The sequence below is a fragment of the Theobroma cacao genome, chromosome 4 (assembly GCF_053813885.1).
Source record: "Theobroma cacao isolate CCN51 chromosome 4, ASM5381388v1, whole genome shotgun sequence".
NCBI lineage: Eukaryota > Viridiplantae > Streptophyta > Magnoliopsida > Malvales > Malvaceae > Theobroma > Theobroma cacao.
The window spans coordinates 22,543,691-22,553,920 of record NC_142642.1 but is presented as its reverse complement, the minus strand read 5'-3'; positions in this window follow the sequence as shown (position 1 = coordinate 22,553,920).

The following is a 10,230-nucleotide window of genomic DNA, read 5'->3' as shown; positions in this document are numbered from 1 at the left end:
ACAGATGCATGATCGGGATATTGACCCCAACATATCCATATTATCTATGTGATATGCCACCGTCATCCCTTAGGGCATATTTCATTACCAATATTCACATATCTTTACCATGACAATTTCTCAAATAAATTAAAACTTGGGAAAAACATACTTTACAATTTATATCTCCCTCTATAAGCATCTCCAAAAATCCTCATGTCCTATGTCCCACCTTAGGACAGTCTTCCCATATGGTTCAATAGATCACAACTTCATCACACGCCTAAGGATTCATTATTGATAGTATCCTACTATTCTCATAGTCGAAACCGATTATATTCCTCATCTTAAAATTTTACGGTATCACTTTCTAATTCCCTCCATACTCAAATTTATAATCCTTGACTTAACCCCGTTAACTGGTGATCAATTCATAGTACTGCAAGGTTTAATCGTTATTAAATCTAATAATTGCTGGAACCATTAATGGCTTTCTATTTCAACCTTCAGCACTTATTTAAAATAATCAATCTTGCCACTAAGATAATTATTCATCCTCAATACTTATATTACTAATCTACCTTTGTCATACTAAAAGATTTTTATACTCCTTCTGTCCTTTAAACAACTACTCCATCATCCGTTTATATTATACAAGACAAAAGTCAACTCTTAAGACTTTTATACAAGGGATTATTATCCTTCTCATTCTGCATCTGCCTAGGATTACATTATTACAAGCTTCAACAAGGCACTAAACATCTTTAGGATCATTATCATCTTGATCCTTTTTCGAGTCTGTTTTAAGTTTTCCCTTTTTCTTCTGTTGCCATTTACTTACATCGCTCCCACAGCTTAGGGGAGAATGTCTAACGATCGATGCCGATATTTTCCCACAATAATATTCTTCTTCTGCTATCCTCATTTTCTTCCTCCCTTTGGCATATTCCTCAATTCCTTTTAAGAGAAAGTTTCTCATGCCTTCATTTACGTCATTACTATCAACGCTCTCATCAGTCTCACTGTCACTAGGACTTTCCCTTATTTTAACTTTCGTTCCCAAATCTGATGGAGCCCAATTAGTAGGTACTCTAAATGGATCTCCTTCTAGATTATTAAGTTCAGGACACCATCGACTTTTAGCAGTAAAATCTGTTGCTCCTTCACTAACACTCTGTGAAATATCAGAATCACTGTCCCCCCTAGACATGTTAAGTGTAATCCAACACACTTCAAAACCTATATGAAATCAAACGAAAATCACTTAATCTCTTATACACCCTGCAAACAAACCGATCTCTATATGCAGACTCATGCATTCTATTTGACTTAACTTAACTCGGGGACACGCAATGTCAGTGTGGATTTCTTAAAACAACTTTAAAACTAAAAACTTTAAAATCCAAAGCTTTAAAATCGAAATCTTTGATCTTTAAACCATGCTCTGATACCAACTTAATTATCACGACCCGGAACTCTCATCGAGCCCGTGACAACCGTCGCGGCGTCCCGATAAGCACTCATTACCCCGAATGCCGATCGAAACCCCGCAAGGCTTAGCATCAACTTCCGCATCTCCCCGGTGAGCGACAGTTATTAAATCTCGCATTTCAAGAAAACATAAGTTGTTTCCAACTCAAAATAATAAAATATTATTTTTTGGCTCACAGGGGCATTTTTGTCATTTTTCTTCGAAAATATCGAAACTCGCCAAAAACATGGTGTAAAAGCTAAATATATTCCTACGTACTTTAAATCAAATAACTGAAGAATAAAATTACTTTTTCAATGACACGTGGGCCCCTAATTGACTAAGAAGATGTAGGGCTACGAACCCCTACTTCATATGATGCAACTCCGAGATTAATTCTCGTCTTAATCAACTATCAACAAACTGTCCTGAGCCTGAAAATGGATAGGAAGAGGGGTGAGATTATGATTACATAATCCCAGTGAGTAAACAATTACCATTAAAAGCATCTAAAGCCGAGTAGATGGAGACAATATAAAAACGTTATATCTCAATAATGTTCATAACACAAAACTCGTTTCAATCTATACCAAACAATTTCTTTTCATCAAAATTTCTCGGCTTATGAATTTCTTAAACTTGGCCCCTGCCAAAATCATTCTCGCAGGTACCTTCGTCAAGGTATCCCACTGAGACCACCAAGGTTGTTCAAAGACCAATACCCATAAACATGTTTTCACATCTAACACATAGCCGTTCTTTGGCGTTGGCTGAGTCTCACTCTCACGTGGTGGTCCGAACGTGAGGTGCACTCAAATCATACCTCAGGAGATACTTCACCCAACATCTCCCCCCCGGAGGTAAGTATATAATTGAGTTACCGTGCCCCTCTCATAGGCAGTCCACGAAAACCCCCACCACTGCAGTGACCGTTTAATATACCACTAAACCAATAAAAATTCCAGTAGCATAATATGGCGAATAAAATGTAATCCAGTCTATCGAGACTAATCCAAAACTATTCATATATTTCATGCCAATCCCAAAAAATTTAGCCATCATGCTACCATAGTGTCATAAGCCCCAATTTCAATAACACATAAAATCATAAATTTCAACACAGTCTCCATATACTCAATTTTCCCAAAACAATATTTGATTTCAAAACCACTATAAATCTCATTTTTATTAAAAAAACATTTTAATTGGAAAACATAATATTTTATAATTTAAGCTCACCATTCAATAAAAGCATCAAACAAGTATAATAACTCTAGATATTTAAGACGATAAATTGTCCACTCACAGTTCTAGGAGTCGACGTACTCCTAATCTCAGTCTTCAAGCACAATTTCTGTATTTTTACCAGTGTAATTTGCTCACCACCTATCCACAATGTACAATACATAATTCACCACAGCAATGCTTGACTATTATAAAATCAATTCAGGCTCGGTATATATGCATGATATGATATACAACTTATCCGACTACCGCTTAAATGCAGTGCTGACCTAATTCGGCCTATTACCCGATTAAATCGATATACGCGTCCGTTTAAACTCCAAATTAATTTTTTTCAGTTTCTATACCTCAATTGCACCCAAATTGACTTAATGTCCCTCAGTGTAGTGCAAATTATCAGTCCTGATAGGAAATTACGAAAATACCCCTAATGGGTAAAAATTCATATTTTTGCTTCGAAAATTTTCATTTTTTTTTGTAGACTCATAATTCATCATTATTCATCATAATTCCTCAAATAAACATCAAGATCATCAGCTAATATTCTCCTAGAAAATTCAGCCAATAATGGTAATGGAGGAAAATGAATTCTTTTCTTGTTGTTTTGTTTCTAAATATGCTAAACTAACTTAAAACACTAACATAACTTAGAATCAAATTAATCCAACAAGTTTCTCTCTCCTAACCCATTTTTTCAGAAATGAATTCATCCTCAAATCACATGATTCAACCATGAAAAATGATGGGAAATGCATGGAAATGATAAATCTTAAGGTAAACTTGAAAAATCATACCTTTAAACACTTAATTCCTTGAAAAATCACATTTTTTCTTTGAATTTTCTCACTCTAGGGTTTGTTCTTATTTCTCTCTCTCTCCTGCTGGTTTTGGCTGACCATCCCAATGAAGAATTCTGAAATTTTCAAGCCTTTGAATGGGCTTAATAAAATATTATTATTTTATTTACCTTTTGAATATTTTATTATTTTATTTTTTTCTAGCCATCATTTTTACTTTCTTTTTCTACCACTCAATCCTCTTCACTTATCCATGTCTTCCACGAAATTTCTAGACTTCTCCAAAGTTTTGGTGAAGTAAATTTTTAAAAATTACACTTTTGCCCCCGTAAAGTGAAAAATTACATTTTAACCCCAAAAACTGAAAAATTGCCCATAGACATATTTTTCATCCCTTATACTCATACTATTCTCCAATATGTCAAATGTGATCTAAATTCTCTCAAAATCTTAAATTTTGTCCGCGAGTGGAAAAATTACAATTTTGCCCCTAGATAGTGAAAATTTCGATTTGACTCCGAATTGATCCTCGAACTCCTAATTACCGTTTTGAGTCATCCCTGAACTGTGAAACTCTTAATTTCACCTTAAAATTCCTATTTGAACTAGTTCGAGGCTTAATCGACTTAATGATACCATTAGGGGCAATATCGTCTTTTAACGATTTTTCAAACTTCCTAAATATACAAACATTCTATCGAGCATGTGAATGACATTATAATTACTTTTCAAAGCAGGGTTTGACAGATAAAATGTTTAAATTTTTAAATTTCAAAAATGGACCAATTAGAAAATGCCATGTGTCAAGCTTAGAATAATTTAATATTTAACTTAAAAATCAGCATAAATCAGCCCATTATTCTCCAAATATTCGGCCAAGCAAGGAAGAGAGGGAAAGAAAGGAAGAACAAACTCTAGGTGAGGAATTTCAAGAGAAAAAGTGTGGAAAATCAAGGAAAATAAGTGAAAAAGGTAGGATTTTTCAACTTAAGCTTGAAATCTATTTTCCTTAAGCATTTCTCCTTATTTTCCATGCTTAAATTACATGTTTTTATGATGAATTGTTGGCTGATCAAAATGGGTTAGGAGAGAGAAAGTTGTTAGATTAATTTGATTTTAAGTTATGTTAGTGTTTTTAGTTAGTTTAGCATATTTAGAAACAAAACAACAAGAAAAGAATTTATTTTCTCCCACAACCATTAATGGCCGAATTTACCATGTATGAGTGAGGATGAGTTTGATTTTGATTCTAGGAGAATTGGTTAAGAAATGATGAATTATGAGCCTAGAAAAATAATGAAAATTTTCGGAGCAAAAATATGAATTTTTACCCACTAAGGGTATTTTTGTAATTTGCTACCGAGATTGATAATTTGCACCACACTGAGGGATATTAAGTCAATTTGGATGCAATTGAGGCATAGAAACTGAAAAAATTAATATGGGATTAAATTGGACGCGTTTGTAATTTAATCGGGTGATAAGACGAATTAGGCCAATACCGAGTTTAGATAGTTACCAGTGCATTTTTGCATTCCATATTATGCATTAATAGTCTAAATGAGTTTAATTTCAATTTGGTACCAATGTAGTGAATTTCTTGATTTTGTACTATGTCAAGGTGGTGAGTCTTCTGATAAAGGAAAGGAAATTGTATCCGATGATCAGTAGACAGAGTGCGTCGAAAGTCTGCATTCTAAACATTGTGAGTAAACTTACTGTCATTTTAACTATCTAGGGTGGTTTTTAGATGATTTCATGATTTCTATGGAAAAAGGAATTTAAAAAGGTAAATTTTCATGTTTTATGAATAAATGTGTTTCAATGAAATTAAATTATAAATTGTTTTGAAATTAATAGTGATTTTGAAAAATAGAGTACACGAAGACTGTTAATTGTGGCAATTTGATTGTTTAAATTGATTGGCTTATGATAAATCGGGAATGATTGGCTAGTTGGCAATTGTATTGAAATGCGAATTGTTTGGTTGCCTTGAAAGACTGTGAATTACAAAAAAATTGTCATATCATGTTATTGAGTTTTATTGTATGATAGATTATATATATTAATTAATCATTGCAGTAGGGGTTTTTGTGGACTAGCCTTTTAGAGGGGCACGGTAAACCCCATTATATTCTTATCTCGAACGGAGAGGTGCGTAGGGTATCTCCTAGGGTAAAGCTTAGGATTCACTTCATGCCAAACCACCACGTGAGGGGGAACTCAGCCAACGCTAAGGAACGGCTATGTTTTCAAAACAAAAGCATGATTTATGTGAAATGTGAATTTTAATAGCCTTGGCGGTCTCGGTAGGATGCCTCAGCCAAGGTGTCCCTGAGAATGGATTTATGGCACAAGCCTAGTTTTTATGAAATTCATAAACCTCTTTACATATTTTAAATGAAATGTATTCTAATGCTGTGACCCAGTTTACGATGATTTACTTTATTGTCTCAATGTACTCAACTCTAGATATTTATGATGATGTATGTTTATTCGTTGGGATTTTATAATCTCACTACCCTCATTTCCACCCATTTCAGGTTCAGTATAGACTGTAGATAGCTGATCTCATCGAGGACTACCATTGGATCTGCATTTTCTAAACCGTAGGTTCATAGTCCTCTTTACTTTTGTTTATTCGGGGACCCTCTTGTTATTGTAAATTAAATTAAATATTTTAGCTTACTGTATTTCAGTATGTATAAATTTATTTAGCTTTTACGCTATAAAAATTATTCACGTATAACTCTATAAATATTTATAAGAAAATAGAATATTTTACTTAATATTTCTTTTATTTTCTTATTATATTCAAATAACCGTAATTTCATTTTAAATGAAGATTTTAGACTTTTAAACTCATTTTGAATATGAATTATGTGTTTTGTACTTGTATATTACGTTTTAGCCAGTTTCGAAATTTTTGAGAAAAAATGACTAAAATACCCCTGTGAGATAAAAATTAATATTTTATTTATTTTTAGTTGGAAACAGTTTAAAATCTTTTAGAACACGATATTTGACAATGGTTGCTCACAAGGAAAATGAGAAACTGATAGTAAAACCTTGCGGGGTTTCGGGTTGACATTCCGGGTAATGAGTGTGTATCGGGACACCGCGACAGTTGTCACGGGCTCGAGGGGAGTACCGGGTCATGACAGCTTAAATGCGGTGCTGACCTAATTCGGCCTATTACCCGATTAAATGACAATTGTCTCCGATTTGGCTCCAAATTGCTCCATTTGATTTCTAATATTTCAATTCACTAAATAAAATTCCAATAATCTAAAATTCAGCCTAACAACCCTCACAATTCTTCTTGAAAATTTCGGCCATTGTGGTACACTATCAATAAAAATTTTCCCATTCCATTTTCTCACCATAACTCATCATTTCATCAATTTTTTTAACCAAATCACTTGATCACAAAATCAATTCATTACTTCTACACTTCACATAGGGTTCGGCCATTGAAGGTTTATGGGGAAAATGGATTCTATTCTTATTGTTTTGTTTCTAAACATGCTTAACAAACTCTAAACACCAACATAACTCAAAATCAAACAATTCCAACATCATTTCTTTCACCAAACCCATTCGGCCAGCCATGATCTCCCCATGAAAACATACAATCCAACCATGGAAATTAAGGAGAAATGCATGGGTAAGGTAAATCATTAGCAAAATCAAAGAAATTTTACCTTTGCTTGATCAAATCCTTGAATTCCGACACTTTCTCTTTGATTTTCCCCACCTAAGGTTTGTTCTTCCTTGGTTTCTCTTCTCTTCTGGTTTGGCCGACCACTATGGGAGAAATGGGCTGGTTTTTTTGCCTTTTTATAAAGAAACAATAAAATAATAAAAGCATGACACATGGCATTTTTTTATTGGTTCAAATTTTAAATATTTGACTTTTAATTCTTTAATTCTCCACCACACATTTCTCATGTTTATCCATTTTCATGATGAATAAAATCCCTTGGTCTTGACAAGTGTCGGGGGTAAAAATTTATCGATTTGCCCTCGGGACGGTAAAATTACCGTTTTTACCCTTATACTCCAAAAACACAGAGAATTAAAATTTTTTTCACTACTAAACCTCATATTATACTTCATATTGATCAATATTAGTCAAAAATTTTATCAAATACCCAAATTAAATTTTTAGGTGGCAAAATGACCATTTTACCCTTAATTGGTCAATTTTCCTAATTGACTCCAAATCGGTCCTCGAACTCCAAATCACCATTTTAGGTCACCCCTGGACTATGAAATTCCCAATTGCACCTTAAAATCTCTATTTTAATTAGTTCGAGGTATAAATCGACTTACTTGTACTTCTAAGCACAATACCGACTTTTAAATATTCTTTCGGGGCTGTTCAAATATACAATCACTCTATCAGTCTCATGTGTAACATGGTAGATAATTTAGTGCTGGGCTTGACAATCTGCAACTTGAAACAGAACCAACCTAGTCAACCAAGTCAGTCGACTAAGAGCTCTCTGTCTGCAAATTGAACCAAAGCACTACAAGATAAATTAACAGCTAGAACTTATCCTCAACTGTTTTCAACGGGCATAAAACTACCAAACTGCCATCAGAGTTGCATCTCCAAGTAGAAAAGGGTCTTTCAACAATTAGAAACAAGTTTTTAGAAGAGTTAAAGAGATTTGAATCACATAAGAGTTGAAAAACCAAAAAATCTATCATGACCCGGTACTCCCTTCGAGCCCGTGACAACCGCCGCGACGTCTCGATAGACATTCATTGCCCAAAATGCCAACCAGAACCTCGCAAGGCTTTAATATCAGTTTTCGCACCTCCCTTATGAGCAATAGTTGTTAAGTATCATGTTTTGAGAGATTATAAACTATTTCCAAATCAAAACAATAGAAAAATAATTTTTTTCTCACAGGGGCATTTTAGTCATTTTTCTTCAAAAATCTCGAAATCCGCTAAAAATATAGTATGCGAGTACAAAACACATAATTCATAATCAAAAATAAGTTTAAACATCTAAAACCTTCATTTTAAATGAAATTATGATTATTTGGATATAATAAAAAAAAAGAAATATTCAATAAAATATTCTATTTTCTTATAAAACATATTTTGAGAGTTATGCGTAAATAATTTTTGCAATGTAAAAGCAAAATAAATTCATACATACTGTAATACAGTAAGCCAGAGTATTAATTTAATTTACAATAATCAGTGGGCCCCCGAATAACCAAAAGTAAGGAAGACTGTGAACCTACAGTTTGGAAGATGCAAATCCAATGGTAGCCTCGATAAAATCAGCTATCTACAGCCTATTCTAAGCTTGAAATAGGTGGAAAGGAGTGTGGTGAGATTATATAATCCCAGTGAGTAAACAAATACCATCTAAAGTATCTAAATCTAAGTAAATGGAGACAGATAAAATAGTTTAACATATTGTAATTTATCACCTTTCAATTCGTTTCAACCAAATAAAATCAATTCATATAAATCGAGTAATCAACATGGCTTATGAATTTCTTAAAATTTTGGCTCGTGCCAAAATCATTCTTATACTCAGTTATCAGGGATACCTTAGCTTGGGGCTATCCTAACCGAGTCCGCCAAGGCTGTTAAAAAGTCATGTACGCATAAATCATGTTTTTATTTTGAAAACATAGTCATTCCTTAGCGTTGGCTGAGTTCACCCTCACGTGGTGGTTTGGCGTGAAGTGAACTCTAAAGTTGTACCTCGGGAGTTACCCTACACGCCTCTCCGATCGAGGTAAGAATATAACAAGGTTATTGTGCCCCTCTATAAGGCTGGTCCACGGAACCCGCCCACTACAACAAGCTAAACCCACCAATTCAATAAAATCTCAATCGCATGACATGATAATTATATACAATCCAACCTCTCAAGGCTAAATACACAGTTCATATATTTCAACACAAATACCAATTCAGCCATTCATGTAAATATTGTCATAAGCCATTCGATTTAAACCATGAATTTACAACACATGAAAATAGTCTCCAATTACTCTATTTTCAAACCATCATTCAATTTCAAGACAATGTTATAAAATAATTTCATTAAATCACATTTTAATTACAAATCACAAGGATTTACCATTTAACTCATTTTCGATAAAATCACAGAATCGAATAAAAACCACTTTAGATAATTAAGATGATAGTAAGGTTACTCACTATTTCAGGAGTCGAATTCCAAGTACTCCGATTCTTGATACTCGGGTACTATCTCTTTACTTTTGCCAAAATGCTCACCACCTAAACATAATGCACAATAAGCCATTTACTACATTTGTGCTAAATTGTTATAAAACCAATTCAGGCTCTATACTAATGCATGAAATGGGGTGTGAAATACTCAGGTAACTATCTAAATACGGTGTTCTACACAAATTCAATTGTGTACCTAAATAAAACGATATTGGCCTAATTCGATCTATCACCCGATTAATTGGCCAATATGTCCAATTTAACTCCAATTAATTCTATTTTTCTCCCAATACTCCAAATCATCAAACACAAATTAAATAACTTGAAATATGACAAAATCATCCTCACATTTTTTTTTGGAAAATTCGGCCATGGTGGGTGCACTAACAATATAATTTTTCAAGCTTGATTCTCACACCATAAATAACTAATTCCTAACCAAATCACTTGAAATAAAATCAAAATCATCATCAATATTCCACATGAAGAATTCGGCCAATGATGGGT